General features: G+C 39.1%; 2 non-coding genes across 2 annotated transcripts; both read left to right on the forward strand.

The window, feature by feature from the left end:
• Window positions 1-1,039: 1,039 nt before the first annotated feature.
• trnan-auu (transfer RNA asparagine (anticodon AUU)) lies at window positions 1,040-1,113 on the forward strand. Its single transcript has one exon. It is a non-coding gene; the product is annotated as a tRNA-Asn (tRNA).
• A 1,446-nt stretch (window positions 1,114-2,559) lies between these two features.
• On the forward strand, window positions 2,560-2,631 carry trnaw-cca (transfer RNA tryptophan (anticodon CCA)). The gene has a single exon. It is a non-coding gene; the product is annotated as a tRNA-Trp (tRNA).
• The last annotated feature ends 12,068 nt before the right edge of the window (window positions 2,632-14,699 follow it).

Here is a 14,699-nt window from a genome sequence, read left to right on the forward strand (position 1 = left end):
CATTATTTAAGATGCACCATGGCCCAGAATCGTTCATTGGGACTAGGATTAATATCAATTGAAAGTACTCCAAAATAAAATATTTAACCTGAATATTAAAAGAGTAGGAAAGTATTAAAACAACACCATAACGTCTTGACTTCCAATCTTCTTCCAGGTTCAGGCCATGTACAGTAAAATGACATAATCAGTTGAGTCATGCCGAGGCTGAAAGTTTAAGCCTCACCTGGAGCAGCCTGGTTTTCTGTCTTGACAAAAAAAGCGTTTTGTTCCACAACGGCGTGAAATGATCATGTCTTTCACTCTACTTCTCTCTTGTAGTAAAGCAGATCTTGCTAGGTGAGCATTTGCTCCGGTAAATTAGGTCACTTTTCATGTTAACTCACTTCTTCTAAACACAACATTTCCTGGTGCATGTTTTCTCCATGAAAAAAGACATTTTCCCTTACATGATTTCTCATTTTGTTTCATCAAAGAGTACAGAAAGAAGAAAGAAAGGAAAAGTGTGGTAAATGAACTCTGTCGTCTGTGGGAGATGTCAAGCGCATTGGACATGAAAAGTGCCCAATAAAAGCCATTTCTCTTCGTTTCTCTTACAGTCAGGGCTCCTGTTCCGTGTAAAGGAGGCAGCTTGCTCAGCCAGCAGACTCAGGGCTTACTGAACGCTGGTGTCTCAGAGTGGTGTGTCCAAGCGGCTGTAAAAGAGGAGAATTCTGCAGGCGCTGTAGCTTAGCTGCTTTAAGTATCTGTCTCGTTAACTGGAGATCCTGGCTCCACATCCCAGCTGTGCCCTTCTTCCTGTCTTTTTGTGCAGAAAGTACCATTTTGGACAACCGCATAGGGCTTGATTTAGTTTAATGCATTAATGCATTTCCTTTCTGCAACAACTTGTTTTTCAAGAAATTCATACAGCTTGTGAAAAATGAAATTTAATTCTTGGCTATCAGAGCAGTAGGAATATTGCCGACTGGCAAGAAAATGCAAGCAATGTTTATTTTCTTACCAGAAAGGTGCGAATGGAGCAAAGCCTTTCTCATCAGTCTCTGTGGTGCAACCGGCAAGCGTGTTTGGCTATTAACTAAAAGGTTGGTGGTTCAAAACCACCCAGGGACGATCTTCTTCTTCTTCTTATTATTATTATTATTGTCAATGTTAACACTGTCTCCACAAAAGCCGAAACTTTAACCCTCTTTATATTTGCCGAAAATGCGAGTCTTTTGCCCGTGTCCAACAACAACACTTGAGACCAGGGAAGTCCAATAGTGATCAACACCGCAACTCCCCAGAAATCCATATTCACCCATGGAAAAGTATCTTTGAAGGGCTGGCGGGAGATATCATTTATACTCCTGTTGTATCCTCTGCTAAAATACTTTAGAAATACAACGTGGATTTGTTTGAGAATTTGACAAGCATTGTTGCGTTAGCACTGTGAAGTTGGATGTTGATATTTTGATATATTTACCTTAATTTTAACATAAATGCTGTTCAATCTATGCTATACAATCAATCACAGGTATATTTTGAGTCTCGTACTGATCGTCCTGTGGATCCAAAAGAAAATTTTAAAGCTGATACACTTTCGATTGTAATTTGCATCTAGCTACAACGTCCCTGGAAAAGATATTTTATGAGTTGCGTGCAATCGGTATCTTTTACTTTAGGGATGGTAGTGGAAATAGCTTTAAAAATGTTTTCTAAAGAAGATTGTATTGCCAGGACCTGCCTTTAGCGCTCGGTAGCGATTACGCTGTTGATATAGATGGAGAAGAAATGTAAGATGAATTGATGATCTAAGATAAAATAGCCCTAACGCCTCCTGTAACAGTGTTTGTATTCATAGCAAGTAATATTCTTTTTCAAACCCGAACGTTGCTTTTGCATTAAGTGTTATGTAACCATTAGCAGTTTCGGTAGCTTCTGAAGAGCGCACTTTTCCAAACTGAAGCCTATAAGAACATTATTCAAGATGCACCATGGCCCAGAATCGTTCATCGGGACTAGGATTATCAATTGAAAGTACTCCAAAATAAAATATTTTTTATTTAAAATTAAAAGAGTAGGCAAGTATTAAAACAACACCATAACTTCTCGACTTCCAATCTCTTTCCTGGTTCAGGCCATGTCAAATGACATAATCAGTGGAGTCATGCCGAGTTTGTGAGTTTAACATCACCTGGAGCAGCCTGGTTTTCTGTCTTCACAGGTAAACAGTGTTTTGTGTTATTTGCTAAATGGAGAGAGGATGCTGTGTTAATTGTTCTCCTCCTGGGGAGAGGACAAGATGAGAAGTTCACGAGGCTGGTGGTAAATATCCTGTCCAGGAATATCGGGGCTGTAGGGGGTCAGATCTGTAGATGTAGTGAAGACATTAGTGGGGACGGTGTGTCTGCTCTCTGAGAAAGAGCCGGGCAGGAAGAATAATCTGTGGTCTGGGAAGAAGAGACCCTCGTTGGAATAGCGGCGCTCCTCACAGGAGAGAATGAAATCTTTTTTGAAAATCTTTTTCAGGGACGCTGATTGTTCTCTTTGGGTGAATTAAAAGCCCTTGTGGTGAGTGACCTTGTGGCGCAACGGTAGCGCGTCTGACTCCAGATCAGAAGGTTGCGTGTTCAAATCACGTCGAGGTCAGCTGATGTGTTTGTAGATGCTCCTGGTGCCGAACCTGGATTTTACACCACGCAGTTGCGTTTTATCTGTACACCACCTAGGTAATCTGAATGAAATAACAGAGCAGTACGGAACACCCAGTCAGGAGTTTATGCAGTGTTTCATCTTGAACACGACAAGAGAAAAGGCACACTGCACATCCGCGAAACATCACGTCCGACTTTAGAGACAGTGACATCAGAGAATGGAAGTTTCAGACCGCTTTTTTGTTACAGTTTCAAGCAAACCTGAAAGTTAGGGAGTGTTTGGTCACTTTTGTATGAAAAAGTGTCTGAAGCCTGTAATTATAATTTGTCCTTTTTTAATTGTAGTTGAAATCCACTCCCATGTACCAAGACCTACAGTATATTCATGTTTGCTTAAATGATTAATGCTATAGGACATTAGCTGGTGTTTCTTGTAACGATTTGCTATTTCATGCAGGAAAGAAAGGAAACCAGACCCAACGTTTGCTTTCAGGTGCGGTCTATTTACATAACGGACATCTATTTCTGAGGAGCCTGATTTAAATCACACAACCCCGGTAGAAGTCGAATCGACAATCTTATAAACCGAAATCAGACGCGTTATCCATTAAACCACTAGGCCGTCACATAACTGAATTGCGCTTTGGTGAGTTCAGCTCCGCTACTAGTACACCACCACATCTACAATTTGAGAGAAACGTGCTTTCTACATTTTTATCAGTTTTAAAAAATCATCACTTTTAAACAGACAAAGCATTTATGTGTCGCTCGGAATTTCTAATTGATTTAGAATTCAAAGAAAAAAGCGTTTTGTTCCACAACGGCGTGAAATGATCACGTCTTTCACTCTACTTCTCTCTTGTAGTAAAGCAGACCTTGCTAGGTGAGCATTTGCTCCGGTAAATTAGGTCACTTTTCACGTTAACTCACTTCTTCCAAACACAACATTTCCTGGTGCACGTTTTCTCCATGAAAAAAGACATTTAACCTTACATGGTTTCTCGTTTTTTTCCATCAAATAGTACAGAAAGAAGAAAGAAAGAAAGGAAAAGTGTCGTAAATGAACTCTGTCGTCTGTGGGAGATGTCAAGCGCACTGGACATGAAAAGTGCCCGATAAAAGCCATTTCCGTACGTTTCTCTTAGTGTCGGGGCTCCTATTGAATGTAAAGGAGGCAACGTGCTCAGCCAGCCGATTCAACGCTTACTGAACGCAGGTGTCTCAGAGCGGTGTGTCCAATCGGCAGTAAAAGAGGAGAATTCTGCCGGCGCCGTGGCTTAGTTGGTTAAAGCACCTGTCTAGATAACGGGAAATCCTGGCTCCAAATCCCAGCAGTCCATCGCCTGTGTTGCACTGGACACCCTGTAGATCATCAAAAAAAATATTGAGCTCCTTAGTAATGAAACTGCCGGATAAAAGCCATTTCACATCCTTTCTCAACTTGCTCAGCGAGCAGGCTCACCGCACACCGAACAAAGATGTGACAGAGTGGTGTGTCCACCTGGCTGTAAAAGGGAAGTAACCGGCGTTGTGGCTTAGTTAGTTAAAGCGCCTGTCTAGTAAACAGAAGATCGTAGGTTCAAAACCCAGCGGTGCTTTTCTTCCTGTCTTCTCGCACCGCTTATAGACATATGCTTCTGCATTATGTTTAAAGGAAGTGTTCATTTAGTTTTTGGCACAACTTGTTTTTCAAGAAATCCACACATTGCGAAAGATAAAGTGCTCATCTTTCTTATCAATGCAAAATAATTACTGCCAGCTGGCAAGAAAATGACAACGATTTGTTTTTACTTTAGCCAAAAATCTGTGAATGTAGAAGAATACGACATGTGTTAGTTTCTATGGCACACTCAGTCAGGGTGTCCTTCAGTTAAACACAATGTTGGTAGATCAAACGCACCCAGAGACACACTTCGAATTAATCCGATCTAAACATTACCTTCTCTAAATGTGACTGAGTTTCTTTGCACGTCCTTAGCCATCTTGATATTTGGAGAGGTTTTCAACTTTTGACACGAGTCAAACTACAAGTAAATAGTTGAGTACCTATGTCAATATCACCGGGAATGTGAATATAAATGTTAACATCAATATTTCTGCTGTCTCCTGAGAAACACAAGTATAGAGTCAAAACACAATAAATAATGCTAAACAATTATTCAGTTAACACCCAGATGTGACAAAACACATTTAAGACTTACATCCCCTTTAAATATGTATTTCCTTAAAATCAGTTCTCTTCCCTCCCCAGGATACCTGCAAATTCACTATAGATACATATTAAAAGCTGTGTGTAAGTCTTACATGTGTTCTGTCACATCTGGGTGTTACATTAATAGATGTGTTGTGTTATTTAATATGATTTGACTCCACGCTTGTGTTTCTCCAGAGACAGCAGAAATATTGGGGATTTGCGGCTACAGAAAATAATGTGAACTTTACAGGCAAAAATAAGGTTACGTTAAAGAAACAAAAACTTATTGTCACCCTTTTCAACGTGATTTTTTAAGACATTTGTTCGGAATAGTATATCTTCTCGTGTCTGTGGCTGTTATCCTACAATAACGGTGGTGAAATAGCAGGAATGTGCGGAAAGAATCGGAGATAGAACAGAAGACCAGTCATCCAGTCGATAGTAAGGTTGTGTAGGACCTCACATACTACGATGTCAGTGTTGAGTAGTGTGGTTTAAAAGCTTTTTCACAAACCAGGAAGGAGTAGAAATCTACAGTCTTCTGATCCGTAATCAGACACGTTACAGATTGTGCCATTGGCGTTTGTATTGCATTCCCATCCAGCACCACATTGAGTTCAGAGCTGCTACTATTCATGTGTGTTGTACGTGTGTCTAGTTACTACGTCTTTCATTATGTCTGGTTTAAAATAATGTATCTTTAAAACAGACAAAGGGTTTATGAGTCAGCCTGAAATTCACACACGAAGAATAAACAATATCGCGTTTAAAAAGAATACAGAGATGCCGGCGATAGATAACGGAGCATCTTAAGTGCGCGCTATCACTGAACTAAACTCCCGATCATTAAGTTTGTCAGCGGCTTTTTAATTGTGTTAGGAAGAGCAAACAGTCCACAGTGTACATTTTAAAGGTCTAAGCAAAACAATCCGATGTGAGGATTATCCAGAACAGGAGCCTTTACTTCTTTGTATACTGAGCTTTCAGGTGAACATCAAAGTAAAAGACAAATTCGCAATTTTCACTTTTTGATTAAGGAACAAGAAAACACCATCCTTCGAGCTGGATTCAAACCAGGGACATAAGAAATGCCCACTGTTTTTGTCTACAGTCTTAAGATCTAGCAATTGAGCTATCAAGAGGTCGGAAAGTAAACGCTTTGTCACACATGTAGCCCAATGTAGTGTAGTGTTCCTCTATTTAAATCCGAGTTCGACGTCAAAATACTCACTCCCATAGTCTCGTTCAGAAGAAGAAATGGACCAGAGTTCTTATAAAACGTTTGAAGGGACATCAGTGCAGGCTGAAATTGACCCTTTTTCTATTGGGATCAGGATCATATAAAACCTTTCTTTTGGATTGAGAAGAGGATCATGGAGACACTCAAAATATCCCTGTCTTTGCTTCTTTCAAGAATGAATGGAGTATTGAGCTGCAAGCATCGGTTAAAATCAAAACTCTCTGCTACTGCAGTTGCTTGTTTGAGAGTTTCTTCAAATCTTTCAACTGAACGTTGATATCAAGGGATATTGACGGTAATATCATAGAGACTTTGGTTTTCTTTTGATCGAAAATTGTATTAAAATACAAGCCTCTTTCACAGTTGTATAATACTTTCCCTTGCATCCTCAGATAAAATTTCTAAATACCACAAAGTTACAACATATGGAATAGCATTTATTTTAAAATGTATTTTAAAACTGGCATTTATTTAGAGCTATATTTAGAGCTTAGTAAAGATAGCATTGCTAATATTGATGGAGTAGAAATGTAAGATGAATTGATAGCTTTTTCTGAACTACAAAAGTCCTACAACGCCTCCTGTAACAGGTAAGGACTCATAGCAAGACATTGCTATTGAATTGCACATTTAGCAGATACGACCAGTTTCTGCTTCTGGTGAGTGCATCTTTTCCAAACTGAAATTAAGAAGAACATTTTCAAGATGCGCCATGTCCCTAAATCGTTCATCAGGACTACTATTAATATCAGGTGAAAGCAGTACAAAGCATCAATTTAACCTAAATATTAAGAGACTATATCTGTCAGCTACTGCTGTAAGCCATGTTCAGCCAACGCTAGAAATATTACTGCTCTACTACAGTAGCTAAAGAAAGCAAGTCCGACTTAGAAATGGATCACAAGTCGAAAACATAAACCGACAAGGATGGGATTCAAACCCACACGTGCAAAGCACAATGGATTAGCAGTCCATCACCTTAACCACTCAGCCACCTCATGACGAGGGCCAACCCCCTTGGGCATGATTTTGCTCGGCGACCAGGCTCAGCGCACATCGACCTCAGATGCCTCAGAGCGGTGTGTCCAAGCGGCTGTATAAGAATAGGTAATAGGTTTATTCCATGTTATTCCAATAGGTTTATTCCATTGAGGGTGGGTACCCACCTGTATAAGAATAGTGTTCTGCTGGTGCTGTGGTAAAGCTGGTTAAAACACCTGTTTCATAAAGAGGAAATCCTGGATCCGAATTCCAGCAGTACCTTTTTTCCCGTCTTGTTTTACAGAACATGTAATTTGGGACACTCAAAAAGGTCTTGATTTGGTTTAATGCGTTTATTCATTTCCTTTGCAGAACAACTTGTTTTTTTTAATCATATAGCTTGCGAAAGATGAAATGCGAGCGAATTGTTTTGTTCACCAAAAGTATGTAAATGAAAAAGGTGTAAGCATTGCTGTGGTGCAATTGGTTAGCATGTTCGGCTATTAACCCCAAAGTGGGTTTTTTGATCCCACCCAGGGACGCACTTCTTCCTATAGTAAACATTATCACTCCAAAAATTTATTTTTTCCTCAAAACCTGAACTATTTTGATATTTGCAGTAGTAAACAATTACTACCAGTACCAGAGTCAACATTACCGGGAATTTTCAATAATTACGGACATAAAAACTCTCTTGCTTTTAACAGAGCGTTTCATAATTTCTAACTATGAAAATTATTTAAAACTGCGACACTTATCATTCATCTTTTATATAGCATTTTAAGCGAATAGGTAATTAGATTGTTCATAAACCTAATTGCTTTTTCTACATAAACACAGTGTGATTGCTCTCTGAAAATGCTTTTTCTTTATATTTAGGCTCAGATTTCAACTATAGATCGTATTATTATAAACTTTCTTGGAAAAATGTCTTTTATGTAAACCATTTTTGCTATTAATTCATTTAGGGCTAGAATACGTTCATTGTCTTCCAATCGAGTCGAGTTGACATTGGAAGCTTGCCACACCCGGACTGTTACACCAACGCATTAGCATGTTAAAGCGATTTCATTGAGGAGCCTAGCTTTCTTAACTAGTAAGTACTGTACTTCCTACTTTGAAAATACCTGTGAAACCGGTTTAATTTGTCACAGCCAGCACTCCCGCAGAGAGGGGGGTTGTACTCGTTAATGTCTTAGCACAAAGCAGAAACTTCTTGTATTTTCCGATGACATACAAGTGGAAAGATTACAGATTTTAATCGTCTTTTTTTTTAACCAGGGAAAATCTGATCATGTTTCTCTATAACAATAATAAAAAAACTTTCTTTTACATTATTTTACATATCCCGCTTACACATCGCACGACTTTAATGAATCTATTCTTTATTAATACTAAATAAATAATTCTAAAAATACTACAGCAAAGAGGTCACTTGATTTTTGGAATAATTCCAAATAGCACAATGATCCACTGGCATCCCTGAAGTCTGTTTAGTCCATAATCTTCCAAATACAATCACTAAGCAATTATAAGAATTATACCATCCTATTTCTTTGTGATTTCCTGTAAAAACTAAACCTATTTTTATAAGGCTTTTACTCAAAAGATTTCCAAACACACAAAGCATTTGTGAAGTGCTATAGTATTTCTAAAGGTTACTGGCACAACATCAATCATTAAAGCTTAACAATAAAGTTTAGATTGCTGACTATGGACTAACTACATTAACTAACTGCAATGCAACAGTAGACATTTTACAAGTAAGAATATCTGGTTGAATTCTTGCATTTGTAGCCAATTTAATGCGAGAGATTTTAAGTTTTAACAGAAGAAAACTACGAATATGAAAACAGCCATAGCAACAAAAAATACTGTGCAAATATCAAAAGGCTGCTTCAGTAATGAAATAATGATCACAGTAGAAACCAGACACTGTTTACACCATATTGTTAAGAAAGACTCAAGACAGAAATGTTCATGTACAGCTGGAAAAAACAACTTCTAAAACAACAGTGAAGGCTGCAACACCCATGCTTTTCCACACTTGTAAGGATAACCTTAAAACTTAGGCTGTTGAATCCAATCAATTAAAGCTGGAGTTCTGCAGGTTGTACAGGCTTAAAAGGTAGATCGGTAGTTTATCTGTAATATAGTCCAGTACTTTAGGTGTTTCTAGGTTTAATTTTCCTGCTTATTAATGCTTACTTTCCTACATTTCCGATGCAGTTCACTATCATTATACCCAAAAGCCAAACCATAAACTTTGAAGCTAGCAGACTTCAAGAAAACACCTGTTGGTGTTAAATGGTGAGGTTTTATTATAATCTAGGGTATGAAAACAAACTAACTACATTTTTAACACACTTTATAATACACCACTTTTTTGTTGTATCCCAAGTGATTTGAAGCATTTCTGTTTTAATTGAACTTCTAGATTTCTCCAATGTTTAGGAGGATATCGCCATAATAAGGGCATGCTTGTCATATGCTAAAAGAATAGCTTATAACAGGAAATGCAAAGTCTGTTTTTTTTTAAAAAGCTCCTTTAAAGCCTGTGCCCCAGAAGGTCCATTTATGTTGAGCTGTGAAAGTGCTTTACAGTAAAAACCTTGTGTAAATGGTTAAAAGCAATGATCCAGGGACCAAAGGTGATTCAGGAGCCTAGAACCAATATTTGTGTGCTCGGTGCAGTCACATGTTGAAATTTGTTCCCCGTTTTTGAAAAAGTCCCACTGTATGCTGTTCCTTTTATTTACAATAAGAATCTAGGAACCTCTAGGAGACATCAACTGCAAAGTGACATGACTGAGAGCCTCTTGAGTCCTGCAGATACAGGGTACCTCATAATTTTAATTAAATCAAATGTGTACTGTACGTGTAAAACTGAAACTGACCTAACAACCATCACCTTTTCTGCAGAGCGTGTTTAATTGTACTGTTTCAGCACATCAGTTTTTTTTCCCCCACAAACTTTCCAGAGGAGCTATAAATATTTTAAATAAATACACACAGTATTGCTCATAAGGTCTGCTATTTGAGGTCCAATTATTTAGATGCATACATCTTTTTTTATCTCAGCTTTTCAGCTGAGATACACAGATCATACATAAACAATGCAGTAAAAAAGTATTTAATCATTAGGTATAACAGTTTCCCTTTAGGCCTCTGAAAACACCACCTTCTACCTTGTGAATACCAGTACCTCCTAATTGTCTAAAGGCTTTACTTCTTAAGAGCATGACATTAAAAACTGCTAAACTTTACAGCTGCATGTTTGCTTGCAGCATTCCAATACCTCTCAAGCAGTGAAAACAAATAACCTGCTGCAAAGCTGCTTATTATGGAGAAAAAAATCTCAGTTACATTCCCAGATCATAATCATTAGCTTTCCCAGCTGCAAATAACTACAGGTGCAAAGAGACAATGTTCAGACACTCAAAACAACCTGCTTTTTTGGTAGTTATATGATGATTTATATTACTAAGTAATATTCTTTAGTATAAAAGTTTTTTATAATTGTTATAGAGAAACATGATCAGATTTTCCCTGGTTCAGAAAAAAGACGATTAAAATCTGTAATCTTTCCACTTGTATGTCATCGGAAAATACAAGAAGTTTCTGCTTTGTGCTAAGACATTAACGAGTACAACCCCCCTCTCTGCGGGAGTGCTGGCTGTGACAAATTAAACCGGTTTCACAGGTATTTTCAAAGTAGGAAGTACAGTACTTACTAGTTAAGAAAGCTAGGCTCCTCAATGAAATCGCTTTAACATGCTAATGCGTTGGTGTAACAGTCCGGGCGTGGCAAGCTTCCAATGTCAACTCGACTCGATTGGAAGACAATGAACGTATTCTAGCCCTAAATGAATTAATAGCAAACATGGTTTACATAAAAGACATTTTTCCAAGAAAGTTTATAATAATTCGATCAATAGTTGAAATCTGAGCCTAAATATAAAGAAAAATCATTTTCAGAGAGCAATCACTGTGTTTATGTAGAAAAAGCGATTAGGTTTATGAGCAATCTAATTACCTATTCGCTTAAAACGCTATATAAAATAAAGTTTATTTGAATGATATGAATGATAAGTGTCGCAGTTTAAATAATTTTCGTAGTTAGAAATTATGAAACGCTCTGTTAAAAGCAAGAGAGTTTTTATGTCCGTTGCAGTAAAAGAAGATGCCTGAAAAAGTAGGGCTTGGACAGATTCCAAGTGCATTTTTGCAATTTACGTTGCATTGTCCAATGTGCTGCTGTAATACAGTTTAAAATACAGTAAGTCTAAACTGTATCAGCTTTATTTATGGGTTGCAATTTAGAAAAAGTCAAAAACCGCAATTTAGAGCTTTCTGGCAAGAGGAGACACCCAAATTAATAATGTAACATGCCACTGTTTGTGCATGAACAAAGTGATACTGCAATTTTCCTTAGATACGCGATTAAAAAAAATAAATTTTTTGAATCCCCGGCGGAACACATTCCATAAGAATCAACGCTTTTATATATCGCCTTTAAACACATATATTTAAACACGTGTTTACGATTTAAATCAAACCGCAATTCAAATCAATATATATGTTTATTTTGTAACGCATAGGTGACTATTCATTGTTATTAAAAATACTTAAATTCAATCATGTTGTGATATTTAGAAATATAAATTTGTTTGGTGCGAGTGAGGTTTTATTTCATCTCTGACCAAGGGAAACGTTTAATTTTTTCAAAGAAATGTTTGTTAAAGCAATAAGTCAGAGTTATAGTGGGATTCAATCACAGACCATGTGACATGGGAATCAGCAACCTAACCCACAGCGCCAACGGCAAGGTCACATGCAGAGTGCTGAAAAAGCACTACAGAAACATTATTGACAGACAATGTACAGCATGTACTATTCTTGTGTTGCGGTACATGACTATAATTATATCGTTATTAATTTCTTTAGATACGCGATTCCATATTATATTCCCTTTTAATCAAATTCTAAAAGTATGCTTGTTGACTCCGGTATCTCTTTAGTTAAAGACTTCGATGCTTAAAATGTTTAGGGAGAAATGGAATACTGGTGTGTATTTTTTCTTATAAGTACCAAGACCAGCCATATACTGTATGTTTATGTTCCAAAATGAATTTTGTTTATGGCCTTCACGCGCGTTACAGTATGCTCCTATTATTTTTATGCTCAGCTACTAAGATTTCCTTCAGTGGTAAAATTCCATATGAATATTCAATACTACAACGGGCACAGTAAAGACGTTTACTGTAAATCTTTCTACGACAGACCAATGGACCACGAGTGCCCCTGTCGGTCAACCAATCACATACCGCGGTACCGCGCGTCATCGAGCGTCACAATGTATGACGTCGTAGCCAATTACCTCCGGTACGTGTGTGTACCACGCACTTTGTACCGCTGCATCTGTATGTGTGTATTAATGATGATAGCACTACTGAATACTAGTATTCATGTGAGAATTAGTGATAATAGAGCTACTTTTAATTTTGGTTTTAATTCTAGTATTCATGTTAATATTAGTGATAATCATAGTGTTAGTGTCAGAATATTAAGACTCATTGTCATGTTATTTCTTTTGATAGTATTATTGTTATTATTGGTATTATTAGTGTACTGCTAAGTTTGTGTTATTGTTAGTAATAATGATACTGTAAGCCTTAATTGCAGTGTTACTGTTGTAATATTGGCCGTATTTGTGTGTTAGTTATAGTGTAACTGTAGGTAAGAGTGTAGGTAAGGCCCCGGCTGCCCTGTGGTGGCTCGGGGAGGGCCTGTGGGTCGAACTGGAGGGGCTACTCTAGGTTGAGGAGAGCCGGGTGCGGCCCAGGGCTCAGAATGCGATGTCTTCCATCCAGCTTGACTGCCTGGAGTTGTACGATGAAGTCCTGGCCAAGTTTGGATTGGAGGCAGCATATGTGGGATTAGTGAGTCACTGAAACCCCTCCCCTTGTCCAGCTTACACTGTGGTATCGGGGCGGTACAGGGGCTGGGGTGACTCTCCTGACCCCCTCAGCTTTCCAAGATACCTGCGTCACCCCACTCAACCTGGAAATCTCCCAGATCCAAGGGGAGAGAGACAGGAGCTGGGCTGGGACACCAGCCTGCTGTTATTTCAAGTGGGTGGCTGAAAAACACACCGCTTACAGATCACCACTAGGGGGCATCATAGAGTGGGTGGTGAGACTCTTGGTCATCGATGGCAACAGTGGGGTTACTCCCCCTCTCTCTAATGGCTCTATTAACAGTGGGGTGTCTCTCTCTCTCTCTATTGGCTCTATTAACAGTGGGGTGACCCCCCTCCCCCTCTCTTTTGGCTTTAGAGATACCACAGTTCCACCCCCAGGTTGCATCTCCTGTCTGGCGCTGTGGAGGTATGATGATGATGATTCACTGTCTTTGTTCTCTCTCTTTGGTACAAGAGTTGGTACTGAGTTAGTGAAGTTTAACAGAGGATATGATAAGAAATTTTACCAAATCCCAAAATTAAAACAGTGAAGACAACAGGCAACACAACGAGAGCTCTGATAATGGAGGTTTGGTTTGACGGCAGCAGACATGGTCAGGACATCTTGCCTGATTCTCTCTCCCCATTTTCTTAGGATTTTCCCTTCCAGGGCACAGGAATCATGAAGCAGGATGACTAGGAGGAGGCGAAGGAGACACTGAAGTCTTACTTCGAAAACACGAAGGTCAGGTGTCACTTCTCTGAGGTGGACAAGTGCTTCTGCTAGTCTGCAGCAGAGCTCGACCTCATCCTGCAGAACAACCTGGGAGTCCCTGTAGCTGAGGTCTGTGAATAGCAGGTTAATTTTTTCTCTTTGTAGTAGTCTTAGGACAGTCTGACTTGTTGTGGGACTCAGCAGGAACAGAAAGGTCTTCTGTGTGTCTTCAGTCTCCACAGCCAAGGAGACGCACGATCCAGATGGGTGAGGCTGTTAAAGAAAACAAGATGTTCATCCCTCCCTCTCCTGGACCTCGGCGCCCCTGGGCCCTCCCTCCTCAATCATCTGAGCTCAGAGAAACCCCTGGTGACTGTGCCATGCCGCCCCCATCAACCCCTGGAGGAGCCCCCTCCTTTGAGGAACTTCAGAGTTCCTGAGACTCAGAGACAGGTGAGAAGTGAACAGAACCTCTGTCCTTGTGTGGCGTCACCTGTACAGGCTTTTATTGGACACACTGTATAAACTCATCTGGACAGACTCTTACTAGATACACTGTATAGTCTCAACTGGACAGACTCTTATTGGACACACTGTATAGAAGGAGATGGAACAGATGAAGCAGGAGGTGGAGAAGAGGAGATGGGAAGTGGAGAAAAAGAAGAGACAAATAAAAGCTCAGGTGAAGGAGGAGAAGAGCAGCCTCTAGGTATGTCCAGACTGTAGGTTTAGCAGGAGCAGCAGTAGAAACAGTTGTGATATTATTCAGAGCACTAGCAGTGTCATCAGTACTATAAACATAAGGGGGGGAATTTACTGTTGTAAGCAGCAGCAGGAGTGATATCATTAGTAGAGGAAGCAGAATTAATTATTATTATTATTATTTTAAATTGCAAAAACTGCTCAAGGTATTGTTTGGAGCCTGACTTCTCACCAGACTAGAATGAAGAGAAGAAGGGATCTGAAAAAAA

The sequence above is a fragment of the Lepisosteus platostomus genome, chromosome 5 (assembly GCF_059453375.1).
Source record: "Lepisosteus platostomus isolate fLepPlt1 chromosome 5, fLepPlt1.hap1, whole genome shotgun sequence".
In the NCBI taxonomy this organism is placed as follows: Eukaryota; Metazoa; Chordata; class Actinopteri; order Semionotiformes; family Lepisosteidae; genus Lepisosteus; species Lepisosteus platostomus.